At 46.6% G+C, this 6000-nt stretch overlaps 1 protein-coding gene across 1 annotated transcript in view; it reads right to left on the reverse strand.

Annotated features, from left to right (window-relative positions):
• Positions 1-6000, reverse strand: part of LOC118922499 (olfactory receptor 7G2-like) — a 43992-nt gene extending 37992 nt beyond the window's left edge. The window contains exon 1 of the mRNA XM_057490245.1: positions 5857-6000. The gene's annotated coding sequence lies outside the window, so the exon portion shown is untranslated. The remainder of the gene's footprint in view (positions 1-5856) is intronic.

Here is a 6000-nt window from a genome sequence, read left to right on the forward strand (position 1 = left end):
TTGGCGAGGTTGTGGAGAATGAGGAACCCTCCCACACTGCTGGTGGGAATGTAAATTAGTTCAACCATTGTGGAAAGCAGTATGGAGGTTCCTCAAAAAGCTCAAAATACAAATGCCATTTGACCCAGGAATTCCACTTCTAGGAATTTGCCCTAAGAATGGGGCAGCCCAGTTTGAAAAAGACAGATGCACCCCTACGTTTATCACAGCACTATTTATAATAGCCGAGAAATGGAAGGAATCTAAGTGTCCATCAGTAGATAAATGGATAAAGAAGATGTGGTACATATACTCAATGTAATATTATTCACCCTTAAGAAGAAAACAAACCCTACCATTTGCAACAACATAGATGGAGCTAGATGGTATTATTCTCAGTGAAATAAGCCAGGTAGAGAAAGACAGGTACCAAATGATTTCGATCATTTGTGGAGTATAACTACAAAGCAAAAACTGAAGGAGCAAAACAGCTGCAGACTCACAGGGATCAAGAATTGACTAATGGTTACCAAGGGGAAAGGGACTGGGAAGGGTAGGTGGGATGGGAGGGAGAAGGGGATTAAGGAGTATTATGATTAGCACATGTAATACGGGGGTGCACGAAGAAGGCAGTGTAGCACAGAGAAGACAAGAACTGACTCTATAGCATCTTAGTATGCTGATGGACAGTAATTGCAATGGGGTGTGGGGGGGGATTTGCTAATATGGATGAATGTAATAACCACAGTGTTGCTCATGTGAAACCTGAGCATAAGATTGTATATCAATGATACCTTAATAAAAAAAAGTAAAAGAAAACAAAAAAAATCTGAGAGACAAAAAAAATGATATGGGAGGAGAAAATTTCTAATAAGCCCAGGTGGAACTTAGAGATTGTGGGGCGAATAAAGCTTCCTTGGCTCTGTTAACATACCTGCCCAGTTATATCCCTACGATGCCTAGAACAAAACAAACAGCAAAAAAACAATGCATCCAAAAGAGGAAGGGGTAATCTTTACATTCACAAGACATCTGACCAATTGGACATCCCACTACAATAATGAGCACAGGGAATAAACTTTGAAGTGTGAGAATATATGATCTAGACTTGGTTTTCTTACACTGCCAAGTTGCCATTTGGAATGTGATAGTTATTTGTGTTGGGTCTGTCCTGTGCACTGTAGATGTTTAGCAGCATCTCTCCACACATGGCAAAGTCATCCCTGGGGCAAAAGTCATCTGTGGTTGAGAACCATTGTCTAAGTGTTTGAGAACTGAAATCCTTGTGACATAATTTCAAGGAAGGCCCATATCTTACCTGGATTTTAACTTCTAGCAAATCACTAAACTCCTTCAAGCCATACTTCTTCAGTGTGAAATACAGGTCATAATACTACCTCATAGAAGGAAACAATGAACTTTTCTAAAACATAAAATCTCACACAAAAACGTGTGAAGCTTAAGTGGTAACATAAAGGGGGCTGCAAAAGAATTCATTGGGAAGGCAGCTGTAAAAAGTATATAAAGTGGTAAGCTTAAGATACAGGGCATAAAATATATAAATACATATCTGATACTCAACTAACATTGTAGAATGAGAGAGTAAATCCCATCTCTTAACTTGGGTTGTAAGTAGGAAATTTCTCATTGCTTTTCCAAATTATTGTGAAGGCAAGGATTGTGGTGCCCAAGAATTTATATTGAAGGTACTTAGTGCATCCATTTGCTGAAGAGAGGAACAGAAAATTTCTGAGATATTATGGAATGATCCCCACCACAAGTTAATGTCTGAAGAATCTAAGAGATTTAGTTCTGTTGGGATCTTGAGTCTTAGACTTTGGAGAAAATATAACGTTATTACTGGGATAAGGTGCTGCAAGTTTGATCTCTGGCAGTCAGGCTAGTTTATGGAGAAGGAATAATAAAATCTTTATTCACTTTCATAGAGGAAGATTTATGAGGACAGCAATCTAGCCTGGGCGGCTCCCCTCTGTCTCATCTCTCCTCAACACAAACAACAAAAAAACACTCCCTTGGTTTCCTGCTCTGCCAAGGACGGGTTCCCAAGGTTTGCTCCCTAAATGCCCTCCCCCTTGCCTGTTCACTTGCTGTGCATGTAGGAATGTTACAGATAAGGAAGCAGAAAGATGTATGTTGCTCCCTTTGCCTTTCTTTGGGGCTCAGACTTTTTATGAGATTACTCCCCTCTGAGCCTGCTGGTGTGAAATAAAGCCTCAAAACTCCAACACCTCCAAGTGCCACTTGGTTTTTCCCATGAGTGATCCAGTCCAGTTTTTTTCCATATTTTCTGTAACATTTGGTTCCCTAATGGGGAAACCCAACCACACTGACCCTTTGTTGCCACCGGTTTGGGTCAACAGCAGGGCAGTGATGAAACAGGAGATCGCAATGGAGAAGGCATGCCCTGCCTGATCTTTTGGCAGTCTCCTACCCAGTCACCCTGGGCCAGCCCTGCTCTGCTGTTCCTGCCAGACTCAATAAGGCTTGGCAGGTGAGGACCTGGTTCTGACATCGAATCCGGTGAGGCCCCGGGGCACCTGACCCAGCCAGTCCCACCCATTGGGGTGGAAGGGGAGACTGATCAGCTCCCAGAGACTTATTAGAAGTCTCACAGGTAGACATTCCCAGGGGGTGGAATGTTTAAACTCTGGTGTGTGTGTGTGTGTGTGTGTGTGTGTGTGTGCAGGACAGCTGAAGTCATTCAGTCTGCACTGAATCTGTGATTCCATGGCCTGCACTACAGAATCTGAGTGGGCCCTCATCTGATTTCACAGTCAGCCATCACAGCATATTGGTGATTCAGCTTCAGCTGACCTGGCCTGGGACTTATACAGGTGCACCTTAGACAAGGCTTGGCCAAAGTCTCCGTGAGGAGCACGAACGGATGGGCATCTGACTGGTCTCCTCTCTAGAGGAGGCACCCCTCCCTTGTCTGTTGTCACAGCACTGTCCATGGACACGTCATAGGGTTAGGGCATAGTAAACCCACAGTCCTTGATACTATGATCAAGAATTACATGAAGGGATTTTCAGAAAACTACAGAGTAAAATTAACTCCTGGCAGGTTGAAAACCCTGTGTGAATCTGTATTGCCAACCTTTAGTGTAGGATGGACTCGAGAAGGACCCCTAGGTGTCCCAACAATCTGCTGAGCCTGGCAGGTCATTCCTAGAGGTCCAGGTTGTCCTAATCAGTTATCCTACTTCAACTCCTATTTAGAGGTTGCCCAGACCCTTCCCCCTTGGGTGCGATTTGCTTGCAACAGGCAAGGACAGGGTAGAGTATTAGTTGCCTCAACAAAGATGAATGCAAAGAATCAACAGAAGCCTGAGCCTCCGCACATTTTTACTAGTGACACAGAGGAAGAGCTAATATTGCCCCTACCTTATGTGCCTCCAAGGCCATCAGCACCCAGCCCCCGGTCCCTGATACCCCACCACCATCAGCCTCCCTGCCAACTCCAGAACCAGTGAACCCACCCCACACTGGACCAGCAGCCAGACTGCACCCTCAGCTGGGAGCAGGTGCCCTTCAGATTCCAGTGAAAGAGATGTGGGAGCCTGAAAGACATAATAAGTATGGGATCTCCCAGACCAGCCAGTCCGTGTTTTACTATCAACCCTTCTCCACAACTGACACCCCATCAGAAAAGCCACAAGCCCTGGTTGATCTTATGTAATCCCTCTTCCAAATCCATCAGCCAACCTAAAGAAAACCTGTCAACAGCATCACCGCACCCTGTTCACAATGGAAGAGAGGAGGCAGCTGGGGTCCTTGGGCAGGGTGCATAGGCTCAAATCGCTGTCCCCAAGGAGCACCCCAAGAGGGACATTACCACCCCTGAGAGGCATCACCAGATCACCAATATCAGGACACCCTCCTTCAGTGAATCAAAGCTGGATCCAAAAAGCCTATGAATATGACTAAAGTTTCTTCAGTCACTCAACAACCAGGAGAGTTTCCTTGGGACTATTAGGAAAGAAACTTATTGAATCTACACCCCTTTCAACCCTGAGTCACCAGTGAGCCAGTAGATGGTAAACACCTCATTCATATCCCAGGCTGCCCCAGACATCAGATGAAAATTCCAAAAACTTGAGGGCTTCACTGGGATGAATATCACTCAGCTGATTGAAATTGCCAACAAAGAATATCTAAACAGAGAAGTTCAGGCCAACAGAGAGACTGAAATAAAAATAAAGAAAAAGGCCAGTCTCCTGGCAGCTACTCTTAGAGACATGGGCAGAAGGCAGGGAGAAGCCAGCCACCAAGAGGGGGGAAGACCAGGATCCCCTTATCCAAAGACCAGAGTGCTTACTGTAAAGAAAAAAGGGCACTGGAAGAATGAATGTCCTAACCCAGGAAAATCCCCAAGGCCCAGTTACTGCAGGGAGGAGCCCCATGGGGAAAGGCTCATTAGCCTGGCAGGAGCAGACTCAGATTGACAAGGACCGGGCTGTCTCACTCGGCCCCCATGAGCCCACGGTCAAAATGAAAGTGGGGGACCAAAACCTGTCTTTTACAGTTTACACAGGGGCTGAACACTTTGTGGTCACCCTCCCCATAGCCCCATTCAGTGAAAAAGACTGCAACTATTCTCAAAGGCACAAAGACAGCAGCAGTATCCCCTCCCACAAGGGGCGAGAGCAGGCATCCAGGAACACCTGATCAGACTCAGAGAGGCAGGCATTTTAATCGAGTGTCAGTCGCCCTGGAACACCCCACTTCTACTAGTCAAAAGGTCAGGAGTAGAGTGCCAGCCTGTTCCAGACCTGCGAGCCATTAATAGAGTGACTGCTGCTTTACACCTGGTGGTTCCAAACCTGTACACCTTCCTCAGCCAGATCCCAGAGCCTGCCAAATAGTTCACTTGCCCAGACTTAAAGATGCCTTTCTCCGCCTCTGGCTGGCCCCACAAAGCCAGCTCTTATTTGCCTTTGAATGGACTGAACTGGATACTGGGCAGCAGTTAACATGGACATGGCTTCCACAAGAGTTCAAGAACTCACCCACTCTCTATGAAGAGGCATTGACTGCAGACCTTGTCAGCTTTCCAAGAGATGCCACATGCTGCGCCCTCCTGCGGTATGCAGATGACATCCTCTTCACCAGTGACACCCAGGAAAGTTGTGAAAAAGGCACAAAGTAACTCCTGCAACTCCTGTCAGACTCAGGATACCGAGTCTCATGTAAAAAGACACAAATCTGCCAACAGCAAGTCTGGTACTTAGGCTTCCTCCTCACCCAGGGAGAAAGGGCACTAAGGCCAGAGAAGAAAAAGGTCATTAACTCCTTGCCCCAGCCCAGGATGATGAAGGGCATGTGAGAATTCCTAGGGGCCATCAGGTTCTGCAAAAATCTGGACTCCCGGATACTCAGCAATGGCAAGGTCCCTCTGCAACCTCCTGGAGGGGCCAGACTGAAAGCCCTGTCTGAACAAAAGAGGCAAGAGCCACCTTTCTGGAAATTAAAACTGCTTCAGAAGAGGCAGCAGCCCTAGGCTTGCCAGATGTAAAAAGGCCCTTCAATCTCTTTGTACATAAAAAGGTAGCCATTCTGCATTGCAAAGAGCATTAAAAGGAAAACAACCCTATAGCACAGGGGAATCAAAAGGCAGATGAAGCTGCCAAAGCAGCACCCAGTAAGGAGGCAGGGGGAGCTCCTTCCCTCACTATGGCCCTGACACCCCCGGTAGAGGCCTCTCCACCCAGGTACACTGAAAAGGAGAAAGACTGGGCCATAACTGAAGGAGCCAGTTTAACTGAAAATGGATGGTGGATGTTGCCAGACACACGTATCTTTGTCCCAACTGCAACCAGGAAGCAACTAGTCAGCAAATACCACCAGGTCACCCACCTGGGGAAACTGCCCTGGAGGCCCTCCTCAAAAAGCAATACTACATCAGCCAGTTGCCAGCACTCTGCTGAGCAGTGAGTAGACAGTGTGAAACTTGTGCCAGAAATAATGCTTGATCTGTGCCACTACTCCCTCCTGGTGTCC

This window comes from Manis pentadactyla, chromosome 12 (genome assembly GCF_030020395.1).
Source record: "Manis pentadactyla isolate mManPen7 chromosome 12, mManPen7.hap1, whole genome shotgun sequence".
Classification (NCBI taxonomy): Eukaryota; Metazoa; Chordata; class Mammalia; order Pholidota; family Manidae; genus Manis; species Manis pentadactyla.